Source organism: Chiloscyllium plagiosum, chromosome 14 (assembly GCF_004010195.1).
Source record: "Chiloscyllium plagiosum isolate BGI_BamShark_2017 chromosome 14, ASM401019v2, whole genome shotgun sequence".
NCBI classification, from domain to species: domain Eukaryota; kingdom Metazoa; phylum Chordata; class Chondrichthyes; order Orectolobiformes; family Hemiscylliidae; genus Chiloscyllium; species Chiloscyllium plagiosum.
This window is the reverse complement of record NC_057723.1, coordinates 77,879,327-77,902,344: the sequence shown is the minus strand read 5'-3', so window position 1 is coordinate 77,902,344 and position 23,018 is coordinate 77,879,327. Positions and strand designations below refer to the sequence as shown.

General features: G+C 42.4%; 1 long non-coding RNA gene across 1 annotated transcript in view; it reads right to left on the bottom strand.

The window, feature by feature from the left end:
• Positions 1-16,627: 16,627 nt before the first annotated feature.
• LOC122556954 overlaps positions 16,628-23,018 on the bottom strand; it is a 10,297-nt gene continuing 3,906 nt past the window's right edge. The window contains exons 2-3 of the long non-coding RNA XR_006313724.1: positions 19,590-19,753; positions 16,628-16,990 (exon numbers count right to left, since the gene is read on the bottom strand). This is a non-coding gene — a long non-coding RNA (uncharacterized LOC122556954). The remainder of the gene's footprint in view (positions 16,991-19,589; positions 19,754-23,018) is intronic.

Sequence of the window (23,018 nt, the reverse complement as noted above, 5' to 3'; positions counted from 1 at the left end):
AGATCCCAGGTGTTCAGCTATCTGAGAACCTATCACATAGATGGTGGCAAGCAGAAGGTCTTTGTCATCAATATCTTGTCACAAATCCACAGACTAAAAAGCTACTTGTTGTCAACCAAAACTCCATTTGTACATGACGTTTTGGTTTCAACTCATCTCAACCTACACTTCAGCCACTGCTGGAACCAGTAGCTGTGTATACGGTGCTTCCAGTGAGTGTCAGGTTACTTGTTCTTAAAACATATAGTAATCATTCAGCAATCTTGGCTTTAAAACAGTGCTTCTCACATTTCAGTCCACAATTAAAAATACAGGAAAATAAAAAGACATAACTTTTACAATGGTAACTCCCAGGATGTTGATGATAGAGAATTTAGTGAAAGTTATGGATGCTAAATGTATTCAAATATAGAACTCACTGTATTTTGCTATGAAGGGCCATGGGACTAGGAATTAGGGATTTGGTTTGGTGATGGGTGGTGGTGGATGGTGATAGGTGAATGCAGAAGGGATGAAGTTTTAGATGAAGTTCAATATGTGGGTGGTCTGCATATGGTGGAGTGATTGGTGGAAGTGGACTGTCTAGGTAATGAGCGGTAAAATGGGACATGGTAGTTTTGGCAGTGTTGGGGGCTGGATGTGGTGAACAGACAAGGCCTGGTATTGACAGTGTCTGCCCTGAGCAGCATTCCTTCCATCACTTTCCATTCTCTAGATGCAAAATACTGGGAAAATGCCCAAAGTGAATGGAATCAGTATCACTTTAATGGATTAAAGTGCAGGATCCACATCCAAAAGGTCAAAGCCAATGAAGGACAAACCATTATCTGTGCTGTGGGAGCTGCAGGCTATCACTTCATTACCTGCCATGTAATTTTAAAATTTGTCAATACTGAATGCTGTGAGAAGTTGGAACCTTGATGTGGGTCTCAGTAAGCTGCAGGGACTCCCTTTTCAATTGCATTGGGTGCTCATTCAGCTGGATGGCACCTTCACATTGCTGCACATGCTGAGCATGAACATGGATGGATGATGGGATCATGTTCTTTGTCATCAGGCTGCAGCATGTCTCAGAAAATGAGACATGGATGCAGCTTATGTCATCAATGCTTTTTCTGTGATCTAATAATGTCTTTGGCTCCTTGTGTTCCCAATGTCGGTCATTTCCACTAAGAATCTCGTGCCCTGTTGCTGGTAGCACGTTGGTCACTGCAATTGCCTACCAAAGATGCAGAAGGACCAGGGTCAACGGTGAGCCTAGGAGCAGCAGCAGCCTCTCCATAACCCCATCCTGGGGTGTGCAGGAGATCCAGAATATTTGTAGTCCACACTTCATTTCCTGAGGATGAGTGAGGCACAGTGCCACTGCAGGCTTTGTCAGTTTCAAAACATCTTTTTAAGAATTCATTCACAGGGTGTGAATGGTATATGGGTTACAGTCAGGGAATGGAAAGAGAACGGGCAGACAGTGCAGGGATCCCCTGTGGCCATTCTCCTAAATAATAAGAACACCGTTTTGGGTACTGTTTGGGTGGGGGGGAGGGGTGAGTGGACTTACCAGGGGAAAGCCATAGTGGCCAGGTCTCTGGCACTGAGCCTGGCACTGTGGCTCAGAAGGGAATGGGGGTGCGAATAGAAAAGCACTAGTAGTAGGGGACTCAATAGTTAGAGGAACAGACAGGAAATTCTGTGGTTGTGAATGGGAATCCCAGAAGGTATGTTGCCTCCCAGGGTCCGAGATAAAAATTTACAGATGACACTAAGGTCAATGGAGCTGTGGATAGTGCCGCAGGACATTGCAGATTACAGAGGGGCATAGATAAGCAGTAGAACTGGACTGAGAGGTGGCAAATGGAGTTTAATGCAGAAAAGTGTGAGGTGATTCACTCTGGAAGGAGCTACAGGAATAAAGAGTACTGGGCGAATGGTAAGTTTCTTGGTAATGCAAATGAGCAGAGAGATCTCAGTGTCCATGTACATAGATCCCTGAAAGTTGCCACCCAGGTTATAAAGATTGTTTAGAAGGCATATGGTGTGTTAGCTTTTATTGGTAGAGGGATTGAGTTTCAGAGCCATGAGGTCTTGCCACAGTTGTACAAAACTCTGGTGCGGCTGCACTTGGAGTATTGCATATAGTTTTGATCACCGTATTTTAGGAAGGATGTGGAAGCTTTGGAAAGAATTCAGAGATTATGTTGCCTGGTATGGAGGGAAGGTCTTATGAGGAAAGGCTGAGGGACTTGAGGCTGTTTTCATTAGAGAGAAGAAGGTTGAGAGGTGACTTAATTGAGACATATAAGATAATCAGAGGGTTAGATAGGGCGAACAGTGAGAGCCTTTTCCTCGGGTGGTCATGAGGGGATATAGCTTTAAATTGATTGGCAATAGATATAGGACAGATGTCAGATAGTTTCTTTACTCAGAGAGTAGTAGAGGCATGGAATGCACTGTCTGCACAATAGTAGACTCGCCAACTTTAAGGGTATTTGAATGGTCATTGAATAGGCATATGGATAAAAACGGAATAGTGTAAGGTAGATGGGTTTCAGATTGGTTCCACAGGTTGGCACAACATCGAGGGCGAAAGGGCCTGTACTGCACTGTAAAGTTCTCTGTTCTATGTCTCTGACCGAGTCTACAAGATTCTGAAGGGGGAGCATGAGCAGTCATAAGTCATGATGCACATTGGCACCCATGACATAGATAGGAAAAAGGATGAGGATATAAAAAGTGATTTCAGGGAGTTAGATTGGAAGCTAAAAAGCAGGATGAGCAGAGTAGTAATCACAGGATTACTACTAGTGCCACGTGCTAGTCAGTAACAGAAAAGGAGGAGTCACTTTATTGGGTGTTTTCTATAGACTCCCCAATACCAGCAGAGAGATGGAAGAACAGCTTGGACAATAGATCTTGAAAAGGTGCAGGTGTAACAGAGTTGTTGTTATGGGTGATTTCAACTTCCCCAATATTGATTGGAACCTCCTTAGTGCAGATGGTCTAGATGGAGCCGATTTTGTCAGGTGTGTTCAGGAAGGATTCCTGACACAATATGTAGATAGGCTGTCTAGAGGGAAACCATATTAGATTTGGTGCTCGGCAACGAGCCAAGCCAGGTCTCAGATCTCTCGGTGGCCACACCTGCCTCACCTTTACCATAGCCATAGAGAGGGATAGGAACAGACAGTGTGGAAAGGTATTTAACTGGGGAAGGGGAAATTATACTGCTATTAAACAGGAGCTGTTGAGTATAAATTGAGAACAATTAGTCTACATTAGTCTACAAATGCACAACAGAAATGTGGAAGCTGTTTAAGGAGCACTTGTTGCGAGTGTTAGATAACTTTGTCCCACTGAGACAGGTAAGGGATGGTAAGGTGAAGGAGCCTTGGATAACACGAGGAGCTTCTCGTCAAGAGGAATAAGGAAGCTTACTTAAAGTTGAGGAAGTAAGAATCTGGCACAACTTTAGAAGATTACAGGGAAGGTAGGAAAAAACTCAAAAATGGACTGAGGAGAGCTAGGAGTGGGCACGAAGAAGCCTTAGTAGGAAGGATTAGGAAAAACCCAAAGGCGTTCTACGTGAGGAATAAGAGAATGATCAGAGAGAAGGTAGGGCTGATCAGGGATAGTGGAGGGAACTTGTGCCTGGCATCTGAAGAGGTAGCAGAGGTATAAATGAGTTTTTTGCTTCGGTTTTCATCAAGGAAAGGGAACTTGTTGTAAATGAAAACTTAGAGGAGCTGGGATACAGTTTTGACCAGATCAAGATTGATGAAGTTGATGTGCTGGAAACTTTGGAAAACATTTCGATTGATAAGTCCCCAGGGCCAGATCAGATTTATTCTAGGTTACTCCGGGAAGTGAGAAAGGAGGTTGCTAAGCCGCTGGTGAGAATATTTGCCTCCTCACTCTCCACAGGAGTTGTACTGGAGGATTGAAAGGAGGCGAATGTTGTTCCTCTTTTCAATAAGGGTAATAGGGAAATCCCTGGCAATTACAGACCAGTCAGTCTTACATCTGTGGTCAGCAAAGTTGTGGAAAGAATGCTGAGGGATAGGACTTATGACTATTTGGCAAAGCATAGTGTGATTAAAGGCAGTCAGCATGGCTTTGTGAGGGGAGGTCATACCTCAAAAATCTTATTGAGTTCTTTGAGGAGGTGTCAAGACAGGTCGACGACTGTACAATCATCAAACGATTCTAACCTAATGATTGAGGAAAGGTCATTGACGAAGTAGCTGAAGAGGTATCTTAGTAGTAATTTCTTGGATTTCAGATGATTGGCAACAATCATAACCGTCTAATTTTGTGCTGGGAAGAACTGCAACCAGTAAAACTTTCTCCCTATTCCTGCTGATTTCATTTTGGTTAGGGCTCCATAATGCCATGTTTGTCAAGTGCTGCGTTGATGATATGAAGGTTCACTCACCTTTTGAGTTGTTATCTTGCATCCATGCTTGGATCATGGTTGAAATGAGATCAGGTGCTGACTGGTTATAGTGGAGCCCAAACTAAGCACCAATGAGTAGGTTACAGCTGTGTAATTGCTACTTGATAGCATTGCTGTAACACCTTCCATCATTTTGCTGGTTGAGAGTACACTGACAGTAAGTAATTATCTGCATTAGACTTTTCCTCTTTTGTGCGGACTGGAATACCTGGCCAATTTACCACAATTTTTGGATGGATTCCAGTGTTGTAACTGTACCGGAACAGCTTGGCTTGGGGCATAGTTAATTTTGGATCACAAGTCTTCAGTCCTACTGCCCAGGATGTTGTGAGGGCCCACAGCCGTTGTTGTCTCCAGTGCACTCAGCCATTTCTTGATTTCATATGGAGTGAAATAAATTGGCTAAAAACAAGCATCTGTTTTGTTCGGACCTCAGGAGGAAGCTAAAATGGATCATCCTTTTGTGCTTCCAGTTGAAATTTGTGTCAAGCTTCTTGTGTATTGGTTGAGTTGCAAGTGATAGTGTTATAAAATGCTGTTCTCATGTGAATCCCAAGAAAAATGTTCACCCCATCATCTATCAATGCAGAATACCAGCTGTCAAGTTATCAAACACGCATTTTCATTCATTCTCCAAGATTTTACTGAGAATACTGTCACAATGACACAGTTGATTTCATTCCTGCTGTTGAAATAATCACGGCTGTTCAGTATTCAGAAGAGATGAACATGACCAATTAATCTCAATAAAAATCAGACTCAGCATCTGAAGTTAATTTCAGCAATTAATATTCCTGTCAGTGCTAAACATATATGATAGGCTGCACATAACCCAATTTCAGGTTTTCTCAAGACAACAACCACATCATCTTGCTTTGTGCTAAGTATGACTCTAACTAGCACAGACTTCAGTTTTGCTTAGGGTCCCTGATGCCATACTCTGTTAAATTGCTGGCTTCATATGAAGGAGTCACTGTCACCTCACCTCTGGAGTTCAGCACTTTTGTCTACTTTTAGATCAAGGCTGTGATAAGGACAAGAGTTAAGTGACCATGGTGGAACCCAAACTGAGCATCAGTGAGCAGGTCATTCCTTTACAGGTCTGATGATGCTGTGGCTTTGAGAGGTGTCCTTTGTCCTCGTTTATTTTAGAGAGAGACTGGGGGACAGGTGTTAAGCGGTCTATGAGAAAATAAACAATTTGTGAAGCCTTGGGTGTTCTTTTAACGTTGGAACAAAGATGCAGCCTGAATGGGTGTGGTCAAGCTCCTACCCACAGACCCAGGATTTTTACTTTTAGCAATCAGCAGAAGCCGCTGAGGTTGTGAAAAGTTGCCACAGCTGAAAGCTGGAGTTCTCTCTCTCAGAATTACTTTTTGATGTTCTTTCCTCCTGGATTAGAGAACAGCATGTAAGACAATCTGTTTTCTGAATTTGCCTTTTGCCAAGGGAGTGTTATGGGACGTTACTAAATTGGAACAGTAACAGTAATCTATACTCTGTTAAATTTTCCAATTGAGTTAAGGTATTCCAATTCCTTCTTTATTTTGTTGTATTTTAACTATAGTAGATGAATAAAGGGCATTTGCTTCAAATCTGGTAGTTTGACCAAATGAATTGCATCTGGAATGTAACATCTTACATTTACTTTAAAATAAGAAAACATTAGGATCTAGCTATCTTCTGAACAGTTTGAGGGGGTTTGGTCTGGTTCATATTGCCTGTCAATGACCTCTTCCATAAGTCTGACAATGACTGAGAGTAGACTAGTAGGGCAGTAATTAGCTTGGTTGAATTTATCCTGCTTTTTGTGTACAGGGGATACCTGGGCAACTTTCCCCATTGTCATAGAGATGTACAGCACAGAAACAGACTCTTCGGTCCAACTCATCCATGTCGACCAGATCGCCTCTCCCTGTAGCTCAGATCCTCCAACCCTGGCAACATCCTTGTAAATCTTTTCTGAACCCTTTTAAGTTTCACAACATCCTTCTGATAGGAAGGAGACCAGAATTGCACACAATATTCCACAAGTGGCCTAACCAATGTCCTGTACAGCCATAACATCACCTCCCAGCTCCTATACTCAATCAGGTAGATGTCAGTGTTGTAGCTGCATTGGAATGGTTTGGCCAAGAGTTTTCTGAGTTCTCGAGCATAAGTGTTCAGTACAATTAATTGGATATTGCCAGGGCTCATAAACTTTATAGTATCCAGTACCTAAAGTCATTTTTAAAATTTCATATGAAGTGAACTGAATTGGTTGAAGCCAGGTGTTTGTGACCTAGAGGACCTGAGGAAAAGACCGAAAGGGACCATGCACTCAGTATGTGACTGCTTCAGCCTTGCCTTTTGCGGTGTTGCACTAGTCTTCCCCATCATTAAGGAACAGGATATGTGTGCAGCCTCATCCTCCTATGAATTGTTTAATTGTCCTCCACCATTCACAACTGGATGTGGTAGGAATGCACAATGTTTAGAAATGTACCATTGGTTGTGATATTGTTTAACCCTAGCTAATGTGTACTGCTTCTGCAATTTGGTATTCAAGTCACCATATTGATATCTCAACTTTAAGTATGCCTGGTACTATTCCACTTGCCCTCCTGAAGCTTAATTGGACCAGGATTGATCTCTCAGTTTGTTGACAGAATGGGGAAATGCTGGGCCATGAGGTTAAAGGTTGTGGTGGAATACTGGTCAGTAGTGATGCTACTGAGCCACTCTTGGTGATAGGCATTGAAGGCCCACATCCTGAGTACATTTGATGCCCTTGCCACCCTCAGTGCTTGCACTAAGTGGAAATATGGAAGTGTATTGATTTATCAGCTGAAGGTGTAAGTGGTAATACTTAGTAAGTAAAAGAAAATTTCTTTGCCTATGTTTGATCTGATGCCATGAGACTTCATGGGGTCCACAGTCTGTTGAGAGTTCCCAGGGCAATTCCCTTCTGACTGTATACCATTGTGTCAACACTATCCTGCTGGTGGGACAGGACACACCCAGAAATGTTAATGGTGGTGTCTGTGACATTGCGTGCAAGATATGGTTCTGTGAGTGTTACTATATATGGCTGTTGCCTGACTTCTTTGTCTGAGACAGCTTTTACAATTTTGGCTTTATCCCTGGATGGGGACGTCTTTGCAGGATTGATGGTGCTGTGTTTGTCTGGTCATTTCTGGTGCCTAGATTGAATCCAGGTGATCCAGCCAATTTAATTCCTTTCTTTAAACTTTACAGCAGTTTGATACAACGGTTTTGCTAGGTTATTTCAAAGGGCATTTAAGAGTCAACTACATTGTTGTTGATCCAGAGTCACATGTCGGCCAGGCCAGATAAGGACAACACTTCATTGGTATTTTACATTGAAAAAATAACTCCTATTTAAACATTCAGTACATTGAAATATTTTCAATTAATCTCTTAGGTGAACAAGCATTTCTATTCTATAAGCAATTGGAGCTGTCCAATAAACACTTATGTGATAGCCGCTTTGTAAAAATGAGTTTGGCCAATCAATCATGCAGCACAAATCCTATAATAGATTATATGAACAGGCACTTTTCTAAATAACTAAACATTTTTTATGAAGTTATTTAACTTTGGCAGTCCGAATCTTAAAGAGTGCCATACCTCCAACAAAGGTGTCCCATGACTGGATCTAAAAGGGGTACTTACCCTTTACTAAAGAGGGAAAATATAAAACATTATTCTAGCCCTCAGTCCTCACATCCTCTTACCTTCCAGACCCCCTCCATGCTCGACCCATGCTAACCATGCAATGTGATATCCAATGATCCATCGCCTATAGACCCTCATCTCCTGCCTGCCACCTTATGTCCCTCTATGCATTCCCATGTCCTCTTATACCCTTATGCTAACTTATTCTACCCAAGGAGAACAATGGAGTACATAGGAGAACAAATGTAGTTCTCTCATTTCAATATTTTAAGATTACACGTTTTGAGAAAAGCATACATTCATTTTTAAAAAAATCTTTCAGTAGTTCTTGACAGTTCTACACTTGTTCAAAATTCGGAAGGCTTATTGGCAAGTTGGCCTGTTCTCAAGGGGTTATGTATCGTTTACATGCAATCTTGTCTGCATTTAACAATCCAAAGGGTACCTGACCACTGACCAAAGGATCCCCACTGTCAAGGTGTCTTGGGACCATATCTCCACTCCAAAGGTGTACCTTGGCTCATCATGCTCAGACTTCCAGATACCAGGGACTCCAAAATCCAATTTGAGTGTGGGCAACTGGCCACCAGGAACCACATGTGCATGAGCTATCAACCAATCCATGAAAATTGCCCATGGAAATGCCAGGTTCAAGGGCAGGATTCTTTACTCCTTTCAGTACTTGGAGTCATAGAGATGTACAGCATGGAAACAAATCCGTCCATGCTGACCAGATATCCCAACCCAATCTAGTCCCACCTGCCAGCACCCGGCCCAAAATCATGACTACTATCCAACCCTGGTAACATCCTTGTAAATCTTTTCTGAACCCTTTCAAGTTTCACAACATCTTTCTGATAGGAAGGAGACCAGAATTGCATGCAATATTCCTACAGTGGTCTAACCAATGTCCTGTACAGAAAATGTCCTGTATAGCCGCAACATGACCTCCCAACTCCTGTACTCAATACTCTGACCAATAAAGGAAAGCATACCAAACACCTTCTTCACTATCCTATCTCTCTGCGACTCCACTTTCAAGGAGCTACAAATCTGCACTCTAAAGTCTCTTTGTTCAGCAACACTTCCTCGGACCTTACCATTAAGTGTATAAGTCCTGCTAAGATTTGCTTCCCCAAAATGCAGCACCTCGCATTTATCTGAATTAAACTCCATCTGCCACTTCTCAGCCCATTGGCCCATCTGGTCAAGATCCTGTTGTAATCCGAGGTAACCCCCTTTGCTTTTGTCTCAATGAAGAAACTCTCTGTTGTGGCAAACACCTCAACTAAATTTAAAGTTCTGTTTCCAATATGACTCTTCTTTAAAACTGACTCATTAAGTCAGCAGGACGTAATGCTGATGGGGTGGAGTGGGGGCGGGGCAGTGTGGGGGGGGTGGAGAGTCAGGGTGAGGGAGATATGGAATGGGTGACAGACCTGTCACAATGGGTATAAAGTACAGGGGTACATGAAGAGCTGTGACAGTGATGGTGAATGGGATAGGGGAAGAGTGAGAGAGACCTGTTAGATAGTTGGATGGGGTAGAGACTGTAGTAGTCTGACAGGGCAGAATGTGCAAGGGAGGGGCGAGACTTGTGAGATCAGAGGAGAGGGTTGCTGTTAATTGACTGAATTAATTGACTGTTAATTGAAGAACACCTCTTTCTCCACTGGATTTTTCAGGACAGGATTTAGGTTCCTGGGGTTGGGCATTTATGCCACAACCACAAATATAAAACTGCAATGTTTTAAAGAAGATCACACAACTGATAGAACATGTCTGGGTGTCCAGGGCAGTCATTTTTGTTTTAAAATTTATAATTCCACAGTCTTCACTGGGTGAATCGAGACCCACTGATTATTAAGTCCTGTGTTAAGTCATGTTAACCTTAGGTCAGGAACTTGTGCAGCGTAGGAGGAAGAATCAGTCATGAAAGAATAACAACTTTCATTTAAATTAGGGTTTACAGAGAGACAATTTATTACTCTACATATTTTTTAAAAAACTTGTCCATTTTTACAGTCAATCTGAGACTGATCTAACTTACTGCTAATGAATCGCTCACATTTATTTGGCTGGAGGGAGCAGGCAAATTGGTCAGACAGACAACATAACATGGAATTCCATTGGTTAAATATTTAATAAACACAACAAATGATAAACATTAGTGGTAAAGTTAATTCTCAAGTGTTGCATATCTAAATTTGTATTAGCAATCCTCTCTTTGAGCCTGTTTGCTGACAGCAATAAGCAACACATATGACCAGCTATTACTAAGCCTGTTAGTACAGTGTTAAATACATACTTCAAAACTGTACAGTATTAGCTATGGTATTCCTATGGTTCAAGTACTAACTATTCTGAAGATTTACAAGGATGTTGCCAAGATTGGAGGATTTGAGCTATAAGGAGAGGCTGAATAGGCTGGGGCTGTTTTCCCTGGATCATCAGAGGCTGAGGGTGACCTTTTCGAGGTTCAAAAAATCGCGAGGGTCGTGGATTGGGCGAATAGCCAAGGTCTTTTTCCCAGAGTAGGAGAGTCCAAAATTAGAGGGCATAGGTTTAAGGTGAGAGGGGAAAGATTTAAAACAGATCTAAGGGGCAGTATTTTCACACAGAAGGTGGTGTGTGTATGGAATGAGCTGCCAGAGGAAGTGGTGGAAGTTGATTTAATTATATTATTTAAAAAGCAACTGGATGGATACATGAAGTTTAGAGGACTTTGGACCAAATGCTGGAAAATGAGACTAGATTCATTTAAGATACCTGGCTGGCAGGGACGAGTTGGACGGAAGGGTCTGTGTCTATGCTGCACATCTCTATGATTCTAAATTGACTGACAGATGATTGGAAGCACAAAAAGGAACAGATTTTCTTTTAACAATCTTGAAGTTATGGGACCAGAAATATTGTTGGCAACAGATTCAACTGTTCATGATAATCTTGGAAGCTCATTTCATTTCTGATTTAGATAATCCATTCCTGGGATAAAATTGGACACTTGAAAACAGGCATGGGGATTATGATGTAGGTAACACATATTGTTTGTGATGACAACTTTTAAAAATGCTTATTGTGCATTTTATGCATTACATTCACTGCTGATTGGCTCTATATCTCAGTCGGAGTCCATTTTCCTGTGAAGATAGCCTGCACTATTTAAAGCCAATCTGCACTTCTTAAAGGGAAAGTGCATTCTGGCTGACACAAGTATTGAAGTATCTAAACAGAGAGTGTACTCCAAGGCTCTCAGCTACTGTACTGTTTGGTATAGGTGGAGGAGCTGCCCTATAATACCAAATTAATTATTAGCTATAAAGACTGCTCAATTCATCAGGCCTCATCACTCACCTACCAATAACATTGATCAATCAACATTATGTTTAATATTCTTAACTTCACTTTACCCTCACACATTTAGCAATTTAGCATCGCTGCAGATCAGCGATGAGATATCTGATCTCAGCCAAGGGCAACAGTAATGGCTGTACTAATACTTCTGAGGATGAAAGGAGAAAAGTAATTCAGGACTTCTGTTCCTGACAGCTCTTTAATGATCTGTTTTGTAGATACTTTCCAATCAACTAATTAGAGATAGTCAGCATGGCTCTATGTGTGGGAAATCATGTCTTGTTAACTTGATTGAGTTTTTGAAGAGGTGACAAAGAATATTGATGAAAGCAGAGCAGTTGACGTTGTCAATATGGACTTCAGCAACGTATTCGACAAGGTTCTGCATGGTAGACTAGTTAGTGAGGTTAAATCATGTGAGATCCGGGGAGGGCTAGTCAATTGGATACAAAATTGGCTTGAAGGTAGGGTGATGATAGAGGGCTGTTGTTTGGACTGGAGGCCTGTGGCCTGTGGTGTGACACAGGGATCGGTGCTGGGTCCATCACTTTTCATCATTTATTTAAATGATTTGGATGTGAATTTCAGAGAGATGGTTGACAACAAACAAGGAGATCAAAGGGTGCTGATGCATAATTTCTTGAAAGTGAAGTCATATGGTGGTGAAGAAGGCATCTTGCCTTCATTGGTCAGTGCACTGAGTATAGGAGTTGGGACATCACGTTGCGGTCACAGGACATTGATAAAGCCACTTCGAGAATAGTGCACTTCGAGAATAGTGCACTATTAAACTTGAAAGAGTTCAGAAAAGATTTACAACTATGTTGCTGCGATTGAATTATAGGGAGAGGTTGAATAAGCTGGGGCTTTTTTTCCCTGGAGCATGGGAGGCTGAGGGCTGACCTTATAGAGATTTATACAATCATGAGGGGTATGCATAGTGTGAATAGACTAGGTCCAAAAATTTAGGGCATAGGCTTAGGATGAGAGGAGAAAGATTTAAAAGGGACCTAAGGGGCAACTTTTTCATGCAGCGGGTGATGCTTGTATGGAATGACCTGCCAGAGAAAGTGGTGGAGGCTCGTATAATTGCAACATTTAAAAGGCACCTGATGTGTATATGAATAGGAAGGGTATAGACGGATATGGGCCAAATACTGGCAAATGGGACTAGATTTATTTAGATCAGCATGGATGGGTTAGACAGAAGAGTCTGTTTCCGTACTGTATAACTCTAAAACCTACATTTATGTCTTGCAGATTGCACTTACTTCCAGCTATTAAACCATGACACACACATCATCGACTTTACACTTTTCTCTCTCAGGACGAGGTGGTACACAGCTGGAAGTGGGGACAGCAGCATCTAACTGGCAAGAGATCAGTATGGCCTCATGTCGTTTTCGTCTTGATTAATATTACAGGAGTTGTCATAATTGATGCTGTGACCAGCAATGGAGCTGAAACAATGGAAGAAGATAGTATGCTCAAAGATAGTTCTCATCACATTGAATTTCCCCCTCATCCCACAATCTCTTCTGAGTTATAGGTTTCTAATTGAGTAAATATACACCTTTTGCTTCCCATGCCTTCCCTCAGCACAGCCTTATATTTATGTTTTTTCTATTATCAGAAACCCGAGGGTTGGAACCAGGTTAGGTCGCAGCAGTAAAGAATGAAGTGGAAGAGCGGGAAAAGCTGACAAGAAAGGAACATTGTGCTTACTCTCATCCTTCGAACTTCAAATACTGACATTTCACATTCTTTCATGTATGGCTTTCAGGGCAGGATTTGCACATGGTACCACACTGAGCACAGGGAACAAGAGTAGTGCAATTTGCTGGGGGACATGGTTGCTCAGCACTTCCACTACTAAAGAATGAGATGATGACTTCAATGAAGGAATCTAAAATTGATGGGTAGGGATAATGAAACAGTTAGTCCATAGACAGGCCTGTCAGAAATTCTGCAGTTATTGTCAAGCAGCATGCAGGAATCCAGCCCCGACTTGGTGCAGGACTTGCCACAAAGCTATGATCCCATCCTTTCCACTGTGGAAGCAGTGACCAGCTTCATGAGAACATGTGCAGACTCATCCTAACTTGGCATCTGATATTTTAGCTCCATTGTAGCACAAGCAGAAACTCCCAATGTGTGATGCTGAAGTGGGAGCTCAAACTGAAGCCATTCAAGCCCCACTTGCTGCCACACAAGCTCAGGCTGCCTTTATGCAAACATAGTTTACCACTTTGCAAGATCAAGCTGCTGCCACCAAAGCTCCTGATGCTAGTATACAATGGGCCTGTAGGGTTGTACAACAAACGAGTATTCTGTCCTCAAACACATTGCTAGGATTAATTGCTAAGGTTCCAGCCCCTGAGAGAGGCAGTCTGTCTGTGCAGCATGAGCCTGCAGTCCTCTCCCAGGATAACAGCATTCATTCTGCCTCTACTACATTTCACTTTGCTTTGTATGTAAGCATACAAACCCACACGAATACTGCCCATGCCAATATAGTGCAGTCCAAAGCCACCCTTCTACATGTTTGAGGTTGTCAAGCAAACCTTCTGCAAGCTTTCATATTAAAATTCAGAAGCCTTCCCTCCAGCCATGATGCAGCCATTGGGGTAACATTTCAGTAACACTAGGACAAGCAAAGGCCTTAGCAGGCAGACAATAAAGGAACACACAAGGGTAATTGACTATTTATGGAATATAAGATAGTTTGATACATAAACTTGGTTGGAATGTTTGTTCCATGGTGACTTTTGTCTTTGCATTATGGTTAAAAAGACATTATAACATTTAGTACCAGAGAAAAGGTAAAGTGTGTATAGGGAATTGGGATCTGTTCACTGGTACTGTTTAGGATGAGTCAGGCCAGCTAGAAACAGAATGTCTTAAATTGTCATCTACTTCCTCCTCCTCTTCTGCTCCGCCTCCTCCTACTCTTCTTCAACTGTTCACCATATACCTGGTGGCAAGAGTTGTGCTCCAGTCATGATGACATCATTGTGTAGCCTGCAGCAAACCATGATGCACAGTCTGCTAATAACTGTAGGTATCCTCCGGCATGTCCAGGTAATGAAAGGATTACTTAATTATCCAATTTCATGGGGCAACATAGCTGGTTTTATATGCATGCTATCCACTTGTGAATGAGTTAAGAATTAAAATCATGAGTTGGATCATCAGCTGATAGCCCTTGCACCAATAGCTTCCAATGGGTTAGCCACAGTAGCTCAAATGCAGATGGTACAGCAGACTAACACAGAATGAATGTGTCATGACTGCTGTCAGGATATCAAGCATTGACCAGTGTGGTAAAATGAGCCTGGTTACACATCCATTGCATATTGAGGGATGTTGGTCTTTGGATTGCAGTAAATGTCTGAATGGATATGCAACAAGTGCAAGGCAGCTTATGTATAATCTATGGCATCTTGTGTCATCCTGGGGAAGCCATCTGCTCACTCTGTCTGCTTCTCACTGACATGAAAGAATTAAATGTATTCAACTGTCTTTGTGTGCAGAGCTCACTGCATATACAACAGTGAATGGTAAATTGAGAGGTGTTGCAAATATTACCTGCACAAGCATGGAAGGGGCCAGATACATAAAAACGTATGGCCACAGCCATATTCGCAGTCATCGGCAGTGCAGTACTCTGAGCATGGAGGCTATAACAACGGCAGATTTCAATGGAGGCCTCCTCACTGAAGTTGAACTCAAGGTTTTTCGCTGAGATGGAAGAAGAATTGCTGTCTAAAGGTGGACTTGCTGCTGAGAGTTCTTCTTCCACCTTTCACGCTGTCTCTTGCAGCAGCTCCTACTTTTTGTACGTCTGTTCATTCTCTTATTACACCAGAGGCCAAAAGATGCAAAACACTCCATTCATGTGCGCAGTAAATGATCTGTGCAAACTCCTTGTGAGTTCAGGACCAAATCCTGCAAAAGCTGCTGCACCAGTCTGTAGATTTCAGTAACTTTGAGTAACAGCCGAAACCACCAAATAGTTCTGCAAACTCAGAAAGAAGCAGTACACATCAATCAGCAACTAAAACTGAAAATAGATAATGGTCTCTTCAATGGTATAGTACAGTCCTCCAAATTTCAGTCCGCTTTTCCAGTGCCTCCAACGAATTTGCTTGCTGCTTCTGTGTCTGCCTATGCGCTTGCTGAAGTTCTTTATGCCCGACACCATGGGGTCACCTTGTGACTGGGGTTGTTCAGGGGGCTGGTCTCTGGCAATCCTTTGTATGCTAATGACCTGGGGTGTTTCTCCCTCCATCAGACTCAGAGCCATGCTCACCAGAATGTGCTCCTGACTCTAACCTAGTGAAAGTACTCAATGATATGTCTACATCTAAGTTGGTGGAGCATGCAGGAGGCAGTCTTTTTGGTGTATCATCTGAGGGATCTGTGTTTTTCTGCCTCAGAGCTAGAAATGCTTTAAGTTGAATGGAATTGAATTTATTGATGCGTGTACCGAGGCACAATGAAAAGCTTTGTCTTGCAAGTAATACAGGCAAATCACAGAGTTAAATAGCATAGGTAAGTAAATAATAGGTAAACAGCAGCAAAAACAAAAAAAAACACAAAGAAAAAACACAGGTACAGGCGAATGCTAAGTGTTTGTGAGTCCAATCAGTATTCTCACAACAATAAGGTAGAAACTGTTACGAAACTGGTTGGTGCGTGTGTTCAGGTTTCTGTACCTTGTCCCTGATGGTAGAGGTTGTAGAAAAACATTGCCAGGGTGGGATGGATTTTTGAGAATGCTGGCGGCCTTTCCTTGACAGCAGGCCTGGTAAATGGATTCTATAGATGGGAAGTTGGCCTTTGTGGTTGTCCGGGCCGAGTTCACCACTCTCTGTTACCGACTCCGATCTTGAATGGTACAGTTGCCATACTAGGTACTGATACATCCAGACAGAATGCTCTCGATGGGGCACCTATAAACGTTGGCAAGGGTATTCACTCTCATGCCAAATGTTCTCAGCTGCCTGAGGAAGAAGAGACGTTGTTAGGCCTTTGTAACCAGTGCGTCCACATGAAGAGTCCAAGAAAGCTTGTTGTGGATGACCACTGCCAGGAGCTTCTCACTCTCCACTCGTTCCATCTCTGTGTTGTTAATGTGTAGGGGGGCATGAGTAACATCCCGCCAAAAGTTAATAATGAGTTCCTTGGTTTTGCTGGCATTGAGAGCTAGGCTGGTGCTGTAGTCTCCTCTGATGGTCCTGATGAAAGAGGGCGGCCTTTGGCTGCGTCACTCTATCCTACAGGACCTCTGGTCCCTATTGGCAAAGCAGCGAACTTGCCTCTGTCAGCCATCTCTGGAGCGATTCATCAGGCATAGGAATTGTGCAGGGCAGCTCTTGACAACTTCATTTTAAATTTGGTACAGGGAGTCCCAGAAGGTCTTGGCAATGGGGAGGACTACTGCTACTGATGAGTGAAGCATTGGTGGTAGCACAGAGGCAGGTGCATAGATAATGAGGCAAGCTGTAGAGAAAAACACAGAAAAATCTGCCAGAGCTCATGATGAGAAACCCTCCATGAAACACTCCAAAATTACCAGTCAATTTGTGGAAAAAAACAGCCCTATGTTTCTATACTTCCATATTAGTTATGTACCAGATCCTTAATCTTGCTATATTCACTGTTTTTTCTTTGTGCAAAACAGAACCTCTTAATGCTGCTATATTACTCAAGAACGAAGAGGTGGGAAAGGAGATTGGCAGGCAGGACAGGTCATAAGGACGGTGCCGAGCTGGAAGGTTGGAACTGGGGTAAGGTGGGGGGAGGGGAAATGAGGAAACTGGTGAAGTCCACATTGATGCCATGGGGTTGGAAGGTACCTGATGAGGTAGTCACGGAGAGAATGTTCTTTAGGGAAAGCGGATAGGGGTGGGGAGGAAAATATATCTCTGGTGGTGGGGTCCGTTTGTAGGTGGCGGAAATGGCAGAATTCCCCTGGTCCTCACCTTCCACCCCACCAACCTCTGCATACATCATATCATCCTCCGTCATTTCCGCCACCTACAAATGGACCCCACCACCAGAGATACATTTCCCTCCCCACCCCTATCCGCTTTCTGTAATGCGAGGAGGCGTCCAGTCTCCCCAGTGTAGAAAAGACCGCATCGGGAGTAAAGGATACAATAAATGATATTGGTGGATGTGCAGGTGAAACTTTGATGGATGTGGAAAGCTCCTTTAGGGCCTTGGATGGAGGTGAGGAAGAAGGTGTGGGCGCAGGTTTTACAGTTCCTGCGGTGGCAGGGGAAGGTGCCAGGACGGAGGGTAGTTTTGCAGGGGGGTGTGGACCTGACCAGGTAGTCATGGAGGGAACGGTCTTTGTGGAAAGTGGAAAGGGGTGGAGAGGGAAATATATCCCTGATGGTGGGTTCCATTTGGAGGTGGCGGAAAAGTCAGCGGATGATGCGGTTAATGTGAAGGTTGGTAGGGTGGAAAGTGAGGACCAAGGGGTTTCTGTCCTTGTTACGGTTGGAGGGTGGGGTTTGAGTGCGGAGGTGCAGGATGTGGATGAGATGCTTTGGAGGGCATCTTCAACCACCCTCCCCTCTGACCTATCACCTCCATCCCCACCCCCATTCACCTATTGTACTCTTTGCTACCTTCTCCCCAGCCCTCCGCCCCCTCCATTTATCTCTCCACCCTGGAGGCTTCCTGCCTCTATTCCTGATGAAGGGCTTTTGGCTGAAATGTTGATTTTCTTGCTCCTCGGATACTGCCTGACCTGCTGTACTTTTCCAGCACCACTCTGATCTAAGCACTTCATACTAGTTTGTTTGTGTATGTTTTTTTCCCCCAGGAAATGAAATCTTAAAACCCAAAGATTATTTGCAATATTAATGCAGAAACACTTAATAAAATGGTATGATATTCTTTTGTCTGTTTTCTAACAGCTGTCATGCTATTTATTTCATATAGGCTAATACTGCCATTATAAACCAAAGGACTTCTATATAAAAGCACTAAATTCATAAATTCATAACATTATAGCACAAAAGGCAATTTACAGACTTGAGTAACTATGTAGCAAAACATAGATACTGAGATATATCTCTTGACTACAAAGTGAGATATTGAGATGTATCATTTTTAACTGCAGTGTTCTGCCACCACTTATGTATGATACTGAGCCAGGCTCACACAGACCCAGGGTTTAGGTTTGCTCTCAGTTTGGGTTTGGAGTTGGCTGTCGAAGCTGCAGCAAAAAGCTTGCGTTCTCTCTCTGCTGCTAGATTGTTTCTTTCAGTGTTTCTATCTTCTCCAGTCCAGGAGAAAGGAAATGATGAAAACCTGTTTTGCTGAATTTGCCTTTGCTAAGAGTATGCTTATGGGATGCTGCGTTATTGGAACAATTGATGATTAGTCATTAAATAATACACTATTTTATAAGTATTTCAATAGAGTGAAAGTTACGCCAATTCTTTTCTTTTTGCTTGTATTTTAACTGTGAGGTAAGAATAAAGTGTGTTTTGCTTGAAACCTAGTACAGGTGCACAATCCTTTATCCAAAATGCTCGGGCCCAGCTGGGGTTTTTGGAATTCAGAAATTTTTGAATTTAAGAATAAGTGACAGTTTGATGGTGAAATTTTCAAAAATCTTTCCAAAGAGCAGACTCATTGTGAGTACTACAGGCCCTGAGATAGAATTGAGGCCTGCCAGTGCAGGACAATGCACACACACCCTCCACTCCACCACCACCCCACATCGCATCTGAGTGACACGCATCAAGTGGGTGTGGAGTTGCGTTAACTGTTTGCATGCCAAAAAACCTTGTTAATGAGAAAAAAACTTAACAAGAAAACCTTCAGATTTCAGAGTTTTTCGGATTTCGGGATTTTGGATAAAGGGTTGTCTACCTGTAGTGGACCAATCGAATCACATCTAGAATACTTATACTTCCCCTTCATAAAATAAACAATTAGAGCCTAGGGTATCGCCTTGATATATTTTGAGGAGATTTGGTCCAGTTTGCAACACCCTTTTCCCTCTCTCTCTCTCAGGTCACCATCTTCAATGTACACTATTCACTTTCTCCCCCATACCATGATTAATATAAATACCAACCTTTCCCAGCTATTTCCATTTCTGATGAAGGATTATTGGACTCGAAACATTAACTCTGTTTTTCTCTTTATCAAGTCTGCCAGACCTATTGAGTTTCTCCAGCATTTTCTGCTCTGGTCTTTCACTTGTTTCTTCTACAAAACTGAACTGACCTAGTTTTCATTCTACAAAAAAGAAAGATAAATCAACAGTTATTCTTTTTTTCATGGAACTAATACTGAATTCCTGTAGAAACAAAAGCATGGTAATAATGATAGCAAGGAATATGAAGTGAATAGCAGCAATGTAACTTCTTTAAGTAGGCAGTCCATTACACAAAGCTACTGCCTTTCCCATAAACTGGAAATATATTTTGGTCACTGTCCCCTTAAAAAAGACAATATAGAGTCCATAATAATTGTGATACAAGTCAATACCTTGGGTAAAAAACTAACAGGGTGGGGTGAGGTGAGTGGAAACAACAAACACCCTGGAAGTAAGGTCAGGGACCAGCCAACTGGCTGGTTGGAAACCTGCACCACAGTCATAAAGTGCTGCAGGCAAGCTGAACAAGTTCCAGTGGGACTTCCACCTCTTACTGTGAGGGTTCCACTCTCTAGAGCTACCAGTCATTCCGATTAGAGATGGGGTGGTGGTGTAGTAATGTCATTGGAAATCAAGAGACTCAACCTAACATTTTGGGGATGTAATTTCAAACCCGACAATGGCAGGTGATAAAATTTTCATTGCAATAAAATTCAACATTATTTTTAAAAAGTTAGTTTGGTTGTAAACAGGTAATCATTGTCAATTGCCATAAGTACTCATCTTGTTCACTAATGTCCTTTAAGGAAGAAAATCTGCTTTCCTACCTGATCTCACCTACATGTGACATGTGTGACTCATAACTGTCTTCTGAAATGACCCAGCAAGTTGCTCAAAACAAGGCAATTAGCGATAAACAATAAATACTAGCCCAGCCAGTGACACCCATTTGTCATGAATAAATTTTTAAAAAATCTTATTGGCCAGTAGCAGTCCTGGCAGCAAAAGAACTTTGAAACAGGTGCTGCTTGGACTGCAGGCAGGTGCAGGGAAGACACCCACGGATCCCCACATCCAGTTAAGTCTGGGGCATTTGTACGGGGGATTTCTGACAATTCAGGTAGGGCTTGAGAGGTGTGGGTGTGTTTTAAAGAACATAGGTATGAGAAGTGGAGGGTACAAAACACTGGACAAGGGGCACCTTCCATTAACAGCATTCCCTAACTTCCTAACGTTTTAAGCATTTTATTAACAAAATATGAAACCAACTCCCATCCTTCTGTTCCAACTAGCTGCATTATGGCCTGGACAGCATAATATGTGCTTTTAACCCACTCAGTTGTGGGTGGATTGATAATTTTGGTCACCCACCCCAGTCAAATCCCATCTGGTTTGGCATGTATTATTCAGTCCCATATCTTGCACAGAGCTATACAACACCACCAGTGGCTGTTATTATTCAACGGAAAGGCTGATATGATTTTTTTCAAACATATAGTTCTGTACTTTCATACAGTCAGGTGTTCCTGGTTTTCAGAGAACAAGTCATTCCCTTTAATTTTAACTGTGGTATCTTCACAGTTAATGCACAGTCTACTCCTAAATCTGTTTGACAGTGTCCCAGAAGGTGACCTAATTCTCAATCATGCAATATCATTTTCTATTTCCTATCATTGCAGTTATGAGGCCATAATTTGCCATGGTTGTTTGTTATACCATCCATTAACAGTTCAATTGCCCAAAACACGGAGAGTATTTATTTTGTAGTTTTTAAATGTAATCTTGCAGACAGAAATGCCCAAAGAGAATATTCACATATTCATCTGGGGCAGATCCAAATTGTGAGGATGAAGTAACAAAGATAAATCATGTTATTCAAATATGAAGAGCAAGTCCTCGTAGACCAGACTACCCCTCATTCATATCAATCTAGTTAGAAAGGGATAATGCTCACTTTAATGTTGTCTGGTTTTTTTTCTCTGATGCAGAGCATACCTCACCACAAAATGAGGTGCAAATCAGTGTCAATTGGTAGCTATCTAATTTTCTTCCTGTTTACTCTTTTAGGTAAGATTAAGATGGGCATTTCAAGCTCTTTACTAAGCATCTAATCTCCCACCTCTTAAAGTCTATCCATCATCTACAAGATTCAGAACAGAAGTGTGATGGTTATGGCTGTGGCTAGAGATTAACATTGCATTAAAAAAACAGGTGTTGCTGCCTTCCCACTGGAGAAAGTGAGGACTGCAGATGCTGGAGATCAGAGCTGAAAATGTGTTGCTGGAAAAGCACAGCAGGTCAGGCAGCATCCCAGGAACAGGAGAATCGACGTTTCGGGCATAAGCCCTTCTTCAGGAATCTGGAGTCAATATCCTTCTCCTCTAACAATGGTGTGCTGTTGCTGCAATATTATGATTTACAGCAACGCATCAACATTACATGAACCACATCTCTATCATCTGCAACCTCTATCATTAACAAAACAAGAGCAGTAATATCATCAGAACATAATTAGCTCAGATACCCCTCCAAAGCACTGTCCTAATCCAATCCCTTCACTTTTACTATTCTTCTAACCCCACCCAATACCAAATATTTCTTCTGCTATAGCTCATTGAAATATACTAGACAGAGGTCCACTTTTCTTTGGAAGTGATATCATCCGGATATACAACGTAATTATTGTTACTGTATATCATTTATTAAAAACTTTCAAGATACCATAAGGGGAGTAGATAGGTGGTTCTGTGGCCGAAAACGGGACTCCCGGATGGTATGTTGCCTCCCAGGTGCTCGGGTCAGGAATGTCACCGATTGGCTGCAGAGCATTCTAAAAGGGAAGGGTGAACAGCCAGTTGTCCTGGTGCATATAGGCACCAACGATATAAGTAAAAAACGAGATGAGGTCCTGAGAGCAGAATTCAGGGAGCTAGGAGAGAAGTTAAAAAGGAGGACTCAAAAGTAGTGATCCTGGGATTGCTACCAGTGTCATGTGCTAGCCAGCGTAGAAATGAAAGAATAGACAGGATGAACACATGACTTGAGGGATGGTGTAGGAGGGAGAGGTTCAGATTTGTTGGACATTGGGACCAGTCCTGGGGAAGGTGGGACTATTACAAATTGGACGGTCTACATCTGAATCAGACTGGAACTAATGTCCTTGGGGGAGTTTTTGCTACTGCTGTTGGGGAGGTTTTAAACTAATGTGATAGGGGGCTGGATAGGAAGAGAAGTAGACAGCGAGGTGGAAACTGGAGACTGTAAGAATCATGAAGTTAGCATTAATAAGGGGAAGAGTAGGCAGAGAGCAGATGAATACAAAAGAACTGGTGGCCTGAAGTGCATATACTTTAATGCAAGGAGTATAGTGGGTAAGGCAGATGAATTTAGGGCTTGGATTGGTGC